Source organism: Camelina sativa, unplaced genomic scaffold, assembly GCF_000633955.1.
Source record: "Camelina sativa cultivar DH55 unplaced genomic scaffold, Cs unpScaffold00615, whole genome shotgun sequence".
NCBI lineage: Eukaryota > Viridiplantae > Streptophyta > Magnoliopsida > Brassicales > Brassicaceae > Camelina > Camelina sativa.
The window spans coordinates 3526-15305 of record NW_010921759.1 but is presented as its reverse complement, the minus strand read 5'-3'; the positions used below and the strand labels follow the sequence as shown (position 1 = coordinate 15305).

Sequence of the window (11780 nt, the reverse complement as noted above, 5' to 3'; positions counted from 1 at the left end):
TCAAACCAAGGAAACTCCTGATCTTAGTGACATTCTGTTGTCTAGGCCAATCCCTGATAGCCTGAATCTTCTCCGGATCTACAGAAACTCACTATGGAGAAACAATGTGACCCATAAAGCCCATCTCACGCTGCTAAAAACTGTACTTGCTCCACTTAGCAAACAACTTCTGCTCCCGCAGCTTCTCCATAACTATCCTCAAATGCACTGCATGCACCTCAGGACTCTTAGAATAAACCAGGATATCGTCGATGAAAATGATGACAGATACATCCAGAAACTCCTGAAACACACTGTTCATCAATCTCATAAACGCTGCTGGCGCGTTAGTCAATCCGAAAAGCATCACCACAAACTCATAGTGCCCATACCTCGTCCTGAAAGCAGTCTTCCTCACATCTGCCTCATCTATCGGTATCTGATGATAACCCGACGCCAGATCTACCTTAGAGAACCGAGTAGCACCTCCCAGCTGATCCAACAACTCATCAATCCTGGGAAGAGGGTACTTGTTCTTGACAGTGACCCGGTTCAAACCCCATTAGTCAATGCACAAGCGGAAACTCCCATCCTTCTTCTTAATAAATAACACCAGTGCTCTCCACGGTGATACACTAGAACGTATAAATCCCTTGCTCCATAAATCCTCTAGTTGCTTCCTCAGCTCAACTAAACAAATACTCAAGTATGCCGACATCAACTCGCCGCCACCTAAATATCAACCCTCTTGTTCGTCCAAGAACCTCTAGTAACTTGCCACTTAGGGAAACTTCCCCAAGATAACTTATTCCAGAAATAGCTTTTCCACTTGGCAATTCTCCACAGTAAATCATCAATACGAGCGTAATAAAACAAACAAGTACCATACGTTCGCATATTCTGATTCACCGCGTCAAATGCTTTGCAGGCAGCTAACTCAAACCACTTGACTTATTCCCTCCAACAAGTTTACCAAAACCTTGGATCTAGCAACCCTGTCCAACTCCAATGAACTTCATCCAGCATCGTTACAACGATTAGTTTATCCTGCCATGAAGGCTTTTCGTGAACTTATGTATCTGGCAAACATGCCTCTCCCGGCTCAATCCTGCTGTAACTCCCCTTCCCGGGACTCCGGCACCACCGGCCTCACAATCCTGGCACACAGCCAAACATTCATAAACGCTATGGTCATAAAACCTTGTCCCAAAAGTCAACACATTCAAAACCCGAGATTAAACCACCGTCAATCTCTCAAGGTCTACATTCAATCGTTATGTTTATACTCACGTCCTAGGAATTGCTTGCTCCCAACTCTTCCACTCTTAGGTCGCAACCTTCGAGTCATACCGATCTCACTCTCAGACCAGCGTCTTCGAGTTATACCGTCTCACTCTTGGACCACAATCCTCAAGATCTCGGTATCAGGGGAACTACTCATCCCCTCAGGAGAACAACATCCCCTCTGCCACTCTCGGAGCCCTCAGCCCCTCGAGCTATCGGTATTCAGGGGAATCACCATCCCCTCAGGAGCAACAATCCTTAACGACTATAAACATCTCTCGACACAACTACCTCCTGTGGTCCGAGTATAACATTGCAATGTTACACCTGCCCACTCAACTTATATCCAACTGGATTAACCACCAAGCAGAGAAGTATCTGCTCCAACTGCATATGTCCACCTATCCGCCTCTATAGGCCCGATGCCTCTTGAGAATAATCTCATACCGGTCATCTACAACCGCTCCATCCTCTTAACATAAGGTGGAAAGTCCTCAACATCCGCAGCCCTCGACTGCACCCCGCCACATGCGGCACAACTGGAGCCTACACTGGTACCCCTCTCGGTAACCGCTCCAACAGCACGCCAACAGATCCGCCAAGCGATCATCTCGACCCTGGGCTCCACCTGCTGCAACCCCACACCTGGGTTCCCAGCACCCCCGACACGCTCACCGGCTAATCCCCTCTGGTCCCTCCTGATACGCTTGCGACCCTCTGACGTACCTCCTCGTGGAACTCTGGACCACACACTCGCTGGCCTCGGGACCCGCCCGACAATGACCACGACCACGTCCCCGTCCACGACCAACTACTCAAACACCTTAACCACTCATCTTCCAAGAGCAGAGGCTAACAAGCAGAAAACAAATCAATACCACACAAAGAAACATAACAATAACTCACCGTGGAATCTCATTGAAGGCTCGAAGAGGATGTTCTAAGACTCCATACCACACACAATTGACTAACTCACATAATCAATTCAAGCATGCAAATCCCAAACATCTACAGCACAATGCCTAGTGAACCCAAACCTAGAACCGTAAGGGCTCTGATACCAAAATGAAACAACCCGACCCCTTTTTTTTTTAATAATTAAAAACAATATATAATTAAGCATCCCATACTACTTAATTAACCAACCCAAACCACAACTCAACATTAAACCAGCAATAACATTAAGCACAGCGGAAACATACCAATAATACAAAACCAACAAATCATCAATACAATAACATTCCTAACCATTCTATCCGGCAACCTACCATAACACTAACCAAGGTTCCAACAACATAACCAACAAATCCAATAACACACAAACGAGACCCTAGATCATCCTCCTCCTCATCGCCATGATTCCACGATCACACTTTTGCCTTTACCTGCACACCACAAACAACAATTGAGATGCGTAAGTATTATCATAAATACTTAGTGAGGCCGTCCTCCCATCTACTAGGTTATACACACAAGCATATGAGACCCTCATGTTTAAGCAAAACAAACAACACACAACAATACATCAAACCAGGAAAACAAGTCTCGGCTGAGACCAGTGTCGACCGATGCCTCACGGTGTCGATCGATACTACAAACAATGGTGTCGACCGATGCTAAACAGTGTCGACCGATGCCTCTTCTGCAGACACGATCTGCGCGAACACGAACGTCGAACTCCCCTTCCAAATCATCTCGAATCCGTCTCAAACTCACCCAATTACCTCGGAAATCACTGGGAATCACAAAAGCAACGAACCCAAGCAACAAAACAACACAAACAGCAAAGAAAACACCCAAACAAGAGAAATCTCATGCTTAGATCAACCATGGTCAAGCACTCACCTTATCAACTGATTATAACAACCAATACAACCAGTTGAGACCCTCCTTACGTCTGAAACAGCCCAGAGACGCCCTACAACAAGCCACACAACCAAAAACGACTTATAGCAAAACTGGACAGAAACATCAGAAAAGAACAGTCTCAAAGACGAAACCCTAAAATAAAAACCAACCGTTAACTATCAAATCGCTCCGGTGAAAAGCTACCCCTAGACGTCACGAAGCTTCCCACAAAATTTCAGCACGATCAGACACCACACGAGACCACGATCTCAGTTACAATCTCCGATGGTCCCAACTCGCGTCTGAGAAAACGTGGCTCACAAAACTGCCAATAACGCATCGAGTTTAAATCCAAATCTACTTCTATAAAAAGGCGAATGACAATGAAAGACTTGGTAAAAAACCTACCAAATTTCATTACCTTTGAGAACGATTTGATATGCCGAAACTGTTTCCTCCCAAACCCTAACGATTCTGATCTTTCTCCTTTAATCTCCTTCACACCACAATAGGCTCTCTCCTCTCTCTCTATCTCTGAAAACGGCGACAAGACACCCTAAAACCCTTAATTTGTCGCTTCTCCACTTATAACACGATTTAGGGATTTTCCTTGAATCAAACCAAACCAAACAGCAATTAAAACGAACCAGACCAAACCAGAAAACATGGTGTCGATCGATACACCAAGGGTGTGGATCGACACCCACACCAAAAACTTAAAAATTGGTTCGCGGATGTTACACCATTTAATCATCTCCAAAAATATCTCCGCTCTGCAGCCTCCATCTTAACACTGTCTAAAATTGTCTTTATTGTTTCCAATCTCGACCTAATTTCTTCGACCCGTTTGATTTTCTCTCACAAATTCTTTGTCTGGAAAGTAGATTCTAGACGAAGAAGAAGATATACATATGTATGTATAGTTTCAGCTTACCAAACAAAAAAAAAAAGAGGCACACGAAATTAGTTTTGGATTGTATTATAAGTGGCCCATGAAATAGTTTGGGCAATTGACAAAAATAGCACATTTTTAAGTTTTTCTTCCATAATTAGCATATGTTTTTAAATGTTCCAAAACTAGCACACATTTATATATCATCAATTTTGGAAACAATTAAATTATCAATAAATTAAAGTTTATGTCGTTTCCTCTCTGCTTACACCGACACGATTCATCCCTTACCCAGATTTCAATATGAACACCACCCACGAATCGGTAACTAGACACGAAGAGCGAAAATATATGTGTTATTCTCAGGCACAATCGAATCGAGAGGGCTCCGCGTTTGAATCGAGACGTCTCCGTGTTTGAATCGAGACGTCTCCGCGTTTGAATCGAGACGTCTCCGCGTTTGAGCAGCTGGGCGTTAGCTTCTCTCTCTCTCTCTCTTTCTCTCTCTCTCTCTCTCTCTCTATCAAATTGTTGAATTCACTTTTTTGAACTGGTTAGACTTGATTATCGTCTTGTATCATGTGCAGCATCTTAGTCTTGGCTTTTATGAATCATCAACTACGATTTTTCTCTCTGTTTACACTGTCATTGATTATCACTGAATTGTGAAATTCTTCTAAGAATGGAATTTTATTTGTTTTCTTAGTTCGCAGTCCAAAGCAGAGAAGAAGATCCTTATAGTTGAGGAACTTGAGCGGGAGAAGAAGAAGAAGGAAGAGAAGGTTTGACTTCTGATTTCTTACAAAAATTTTCTTGGTTACAGCTTATTTAACACTTACAATCTCATAGACTATTGTGATTTAGATTGTGTTCAGTTAAGGGAGTGCTTAGATTGTGTTCAAAGGTAACTGCGAATCTGTGGGATTTAACTCTTACGGGGAGGTTCATTAGGAGGATCAGCAACTGTTGCAGCAAAAAAATGTACGATGTCACTTGGTCGTGATACTGGTGAAATTCAGGAAGGATTACACGAAATTCAGGAAGGATTCTTAGAACTTCATGATGACCTTCATAACAAATTTAGGTTTCAGGATGACTTACATAAAAATTCTGGATATTGGTAAACACTAGGGTAACACATAAATGATACCATTACCCTTTACTAATGGAGTTTTCTTTCTATGTTTCACATTTTTTTAGTAATGCTGAGTTTTTTTGTTGAACTTTTCTTTGTTTCATGAATTCAAATTTATTTTCATAAAATCATTATTTATAGATGGTTCCTTGATAGATTGTAGTTACCTTCTCATGTTCTTGTAACTTGGGAAACCAACAACATCTATCATTACTACAGAACGTTTAAACTTTTGTTGATAACCCAGTTATATTACACTATGGAACCTATTTTTATGCACAATAAAATATTTAGGAAGGATATCTCGTATTTTAGTAAGACCTTCATAAAAATAAAATAAAACATCATGCTAGATATTCTTATTTTCTACCTTTGTTGTAAAACACCAATATGTGCACCAAATCAAATTATTATACATCATTAATGGAGTAATATGTGAATGTGATACAATAAGGCACAAAACACATATAAAGAAATTTAAAAACACATTTTTAAAATATTTAGGAAGGATTCAATAGCTTTTAGGAAGGCATTCTTGAAATTTAGGAAGGCATTCCATAATGACCTTAACTTTTATGAAGGTCTTCCTAATTGTCTGAAACCAACATCTATTTGAACATTTTCTTCAGGTGTGGGTTCACCACTGTAAAATATCAAAATGTTCAATTTTCTTGTTGTCAAGTGTATTAAAGTACCTGCCTGCACTCACACAACAAATGACAAGCATATCAAGACATATCGACAAGCATATGAGAAAATCATGTGACAACCCGTCCCGCGGACCCCACTAGCCCACCGCTAGCTGCCCCAACAGACCGTCTGTGGACCCTGCTAGCCCACTGCTAGCCGGCCCAACAGACTCCAAGCTGGCCCTGCAGGGCATCTATCCTAACCCATCACTGTGGATATCCCAATCCCCCAGTAGGTTATTGGTGCGCCAGGCGTTCCTCGAACCCTGGTCCTCACCCTTTAACAACCTTCCCACAGGACAAGCTGTCACCAATTGATCTGAAGGTCAATTGGTGACAGCTTGTCCTGTGGGAAGGTTGTTAAAGGGTGGGGACAAGGGTTTGAGGAACGCCTGGTACACTAATAACCTACTGTGGATTTGGATGAATAGTTCCATTTGCCCAGTGAGGGGTTAGGATCGATGCCCTGCAGGGCCAGCTTGGGGTCCGTTTGGGCGGCTAGCAGTGAGGCTAGCGGGCTAGCAGTGAGGCTAGTGGGGTCCACGGGACGGGTTGTCACAAATCAAATATAGGTACATACAATGCAGCTCCTTGAAAGTGGACGCACTTACCTTTTTCTTAGTGCAACATGAAATTTGAGTTCCTTATCTGTCACATAAATCAAGAATCAACCTGATTTTTATGCACAATAAACACAGTTGAGCAATGCTTAGCATCTGTTCCAAAATCAACCTGAAGAAAAAAAGAGAGACAGAGAGAGAGAGATGTATCAGTTTTCACAAGTATGATCAAAGTCAACAGAATAGTGTCTTACTCAATGTTCCATCATAATTATCAAATACAAACCTCATAGGCGCTCATATCAGAGAGCCTCATAGGCGCTCATGCAAACCTCATAGGCGCTCATACAAACCTCATAGGCGCTCAAATCTTTTCAGGAAAGCCTTCACGAATATGAATTATGTACCAATATGAATTTCAGGAAAGCCAATATGAATTTCATGAAAGCCTTCATGAAGCGTCACTTCCAATAATCGTGATTGTGTTTTGCAATGGAACAGAGCGTCACTTCCAATAATCAGTTCCTCGATGCTCCATCGTAAGGGTCACAAAGATTGAAAACGTAATTAAATTTATCCCACTCAATTCTGAAACTTTAAACCATAACAATTTCCAACAAAACAGAGAGCTTAATACACATATAGATATAACAATCCAACAAAACAGAGAGCTTAATACACATAAATTATGAATCCCAGAATCATAGATTAGAGGGTTTGGTGGTTCGTACAGTCCCACTATAGCAATGAAGGTCACCTTCGCTGAGTCCATTTTCACGGTCGTGGCGGTGGGAATTCGCAGGACTGAAACAACGGTGGCGGTGGTAGAGGAAAAAAGAGGAGGTTTGACGATGAGGTTGGAAGATGAGATCTCAACGTGGATCTAATGGAGCTGGAGAAGCTTCAGTCGTCGATCGATTTGGCAAGTAATTGAAGCTTTAGTCGATTGTTTTGGCACTTAATTGAAAAGATATGAGATCAGAAATGAAGATCTCATATCAGAATCTTCATCGCAAGCTTGGTCGGAGCTATGACTGTAAAATTGTTGAGGATGAAGGCGAAGTAAAGGCCCAGAAATAATAATATTTCTCTCTATTAATTACTCAGTATTAAGAAATGCTAGTTTTGGAACATTCTAGCGTGTGTGCTAGTTTTGGAACAAAAACCCAAATATGTGCTATTTTAGGGTATTTCTCAAATAGTTTAGGTTTTTCCAAAATTGGCCAACACAAAAAAAAACCAAATATTCTATTGGACGTGCCTAATGTTACATGTTAGAACAATCACATTTTATGGTTTTAGAATGGTAATTGAAATATGTAGTAAACCTTCTTGACAAAAAGTTATAAATATTTCTATTTTACTTATACAGATGGAATACATTTAAAAAAAAAATTGTCAATATTAATTATTGTATTTTAATAGTCTATCAAAATGATTCACATCTAAAAATTGAAAACTTTTAAAAAGTTTTAGCTATTTTTATGACATGTTCTAAAATATTTTATATTATTATAGTTTGAAAATACAAAACAAAAATTGTTTAATAGATATGAGTTTTAGGAGAAGCATATATTATTATATCATCATATATATAAAAAATAACATAACTATTAATTTATGATATTATTGGACCATATATACATAGAATTCCAGAAAAACTATTATCTTATTATCTTATCATCATCATTTGCAAAAATTATTAATTTATTGGATTTAATAATTTATAGAGTATTGATTTATAGTGGTTTAATTGTATTTTTATAGCATGTTTACATATTTTGATGTCAAATATTGGCAATTGAGGGGGAAAAAACAACACAATGTTTTATCACTATTTAACTCAAATATAACTTCTGTCCAATAATTCTACATTCATTCCTCCTACAAATTTTGTTTTTTTTTTAAATGTTGAAGGTTATATTTAAATATTATAAAATAGTAGTTAGCTAAACTTATAGTCACATATATATATAATATATACATATGAAATTATATTACTTAAAGTTTTACACCCATACTTCGCTCCATCATTTCCTTAACTCAAAACCATATATTACATAAGCAGTTAATGAGAAAATATAAAATACAATAAATGTATTGGGAAGGATATCAGTCAATGAAATGATTGGATCCTCAGTAGCAAAAAACAACATCCTCGTTATTCTTCGGACAACAATACTTGAAACATAATTTAAATTCAGACACAACAACAACTATTGTCCACATTAAAAATAAAATATTAAATAAAATATAACTCCCACAATTGTACATCTAAACAAATGGTATAAAAATATAGTATATATATACAAGTGACGCCCATATATGCCTACTTAAAATAAAATAATACAAAAGAGAGAAGAGGAAGACGAGAATAAAAAAAAAATTGACTACACCACAGCCCACGCGTTGCATGGGCCAGCACCTAGTTTAAGACACTTCTCTAACCGTAATCACGTATCAGAGACTTCAGCACGCCCATAGTTATGTTTCCACTACAATCACAGTAGTAATATGTGACTAGTACCTACTAACAATTATCACCACCTTAAGAAGTGGAAAAATTCTATTTGAACATGATTACCTCTAAGAAGTAGTAGTTTGATTATATGGTGCGGAAATAAGAGTGAAACTACATCAAGGATTGTATAAGAAATCCTTACCAAATAATTGAAGGACAGTCAACATGCACACAATTATAAAAAAAAAAAAAAAAATAAATAAATAAAGAAAAACTAGAATCATAATTCACCTTCATCAGGTTCGTCAAGAATCCCCTCACAGAAATCACAATCAGGATCCCAATAAACAAAAGGGAAATATACTGCAAACAAGAAAGACAGAAACAGAATTAGAGAAAAGTTGCACAATCCAATAAACAAGACGCAGAGAACTTGAGAAGTCAGCATATATTTTACATTTTATAACAAATAGTCAGGATTACAACTAGGACATAAGAACACTCTTGTCTCTTCAACCAACTAACTTTGCATCATCAAAGAAAGTAGGTTGCTTTAGGCTTTCAATTTGTTGTAAAGAAGAAAAACCGTCCACTACTCCATTATCAGAGATAGCAACGCAAAAGTAACGCAAACCTGTGAAAGCAGTGTAGCATCTACTCCAATATCAAACAACCACAAGAATATGCTGATCATCGTCGTGATAGGGTCTTTTGTAACGGCCTGTATACAAGCTGATTATTAGCAATTTCAAGTACTCAGAGGTGCACATAATGATTCATTAGAGAACAGAAGTGATGGTGTATAATTGAATGAAAACAAATTAGTGCATGTGGGTACCTCTTTGAAGACGACACTTTGTAGAGACTGCAAAAATAGAGCACAAAAATGGAGAAACTAGAGTTAAAGAATGGCACTAGGGTGAAGACTTTTAATAAGGGACATCGAGAACAATTTTTCTCGCATACATGTCCTGAGAATAACTGTACAAACCGAACAAGATAAAGGGTTTCAGAGAGAGAGAACTAGATAAACAAACAGGAACAAAATTCCCAAATCTATTCATCAACTGATTACCCAAAAACCTAAGGCTTTGAATGGTAACTTAAAGAGGAATAAGAGGAATCATTCAAAAGTTGGATAAAACATTTTGGTCGTATGAATATATTCTGTAACTAGGAATGTTCTTTAACTATAAAAGAGGTGTTCTTACATAGTTACAAAAGGGGATGATTAGAAACGAAAAATTTTTTCTATAAAAAGACTTATTCCAACCGAAAGGAAACTGGAGCATCATTATTCATCTACTTTTCAATCTTCTAAAAATATTACCATTCAAACCTAAAAGTTACCCATACGGTGTCTGACACACTCTTTTTAAGGAGAGTAAAGAACTCAAAGAAAAATTAGACAACTTGTTGAAGTTATATATGCCTCAAATATCTACTAACAAAACCAGCATTGATAGCAAGAAGAGCTGTTTTCACATCCATTAAAAATAGTTTTAAAATTCTTTTGCAATTGATCTAGGAATAGGGTATAACTTAAAAATTAAAAGCTAGATCATCATTAGAAGAATAAAGAAACTTACCGTCAACATTTTATACACACAATAAATGGAACATGCATAACCAAGTAAGTTCTGCACATGACCCTTCCAAGTTCTAGAATAAGCAGCAGCATCCTGCAAATGAGTGAAGCCAGAGCAAATGCTTTTAAAATATCAGAACCAAGGAAGGCACTCAGAAGCACTAATCTCAAGAATAGAAAATTCAGCCAAAGTACTAAGATGTCACCACCAAGTCAATGAGTAGAAAAATCTTTAGTGAATCAAAAACCAAAGCAGCTGAAAGCTAACCTTTGCTTGGTGCAGCTCATATATTTCCAAAAATATCTGTTTTGAAAGCTCCTCTAGGGCTTCCACCTCCGCCTCCAATATTTTAATGTCTTCATAAAGAAAAGTTATCAATTAATTGGAGGGACTTGACCAGACAATCTATTCATAAAATAGACTAATATCTCCCCATGTACACTTGAATTTTTTTACCTAATTGAATCATCCTCTGTTAAAGGTTCAATATAGCAATGCTAAGGTGATAACTACTCAACAAAATACTAATTCAAACAAACAAGGAAAAAACTGATCTCAAGTTGGTCTACGTGAATACATTTCTTCTGTACAAGATTCATGGTCAACTCAACATATTTATGGGCAAAAATAGACGTAAGTCTCCCCCCTGTAGTAAGTATCAACATTACTTTTTGGTTTAGACTATTTTGGAATAAAGGACAGTATGTTTTCCATTTGATCTTGTAGTTGATCTAGTTACTACTTACTAACAGCACCATCAAAGCACAGAACACATGCACAAATAAATATCTAGTTATTACCAAAATTCCGTGTTCAACTAAATTAATCCCTCTGACCAGGCTCATTCTCCTCAAGCCAAAGCCGCTAATGATTAAAGATAAACAGTTTTCACGCTAAATTGTGTCGAGGTAATGCATCCAGAGTATACTCATTTCAGTTTTTGCACAGTGAAACAAGATCTTTTTGGTGTGGGTGATGAATGATGATGAATGTATGCAATGAGATATGAATGGATGGATGGTAAGGTGTTTCAATTCCCCTTATGCAGTTGCAGTATAAGAGGTGTCAATCCTAAATGAGTGTTTGTGAACAATTAAGATATGTATATGAATCTAAGTTAAGCCAAATGTAAAGATTGTTTGTCACACTACAGGAATTAATGGTATTAATAGCATAACATTATAGCGTTTTTTATTTTTCCGCTATAACTGAGTATAGAGAAACTATAGATAGCATTTTCCAAAAGGTAAACGCTATGGTAGGCGGAGCGCGAAAAATTATTTCAGAGTGGCGCTTAGTATTGGTTCTATTATAGCATCGGTAAACTTAAAACGTTATTGTAG

At 38.1% G+C, this 11780-nt stretch overlaps 1 pseudogene; it reads right to left on the bottom strand.

The window, feature by feature from the left end:
* Window positions 1-10793, bottom strand: part of LOC104773674 — a 17870-nt pseudogene extending 7077 nt beyond the window's left edge.
* Between the last annotated feature and the right edge of the window lie 987 nt (window positions 10794-11780).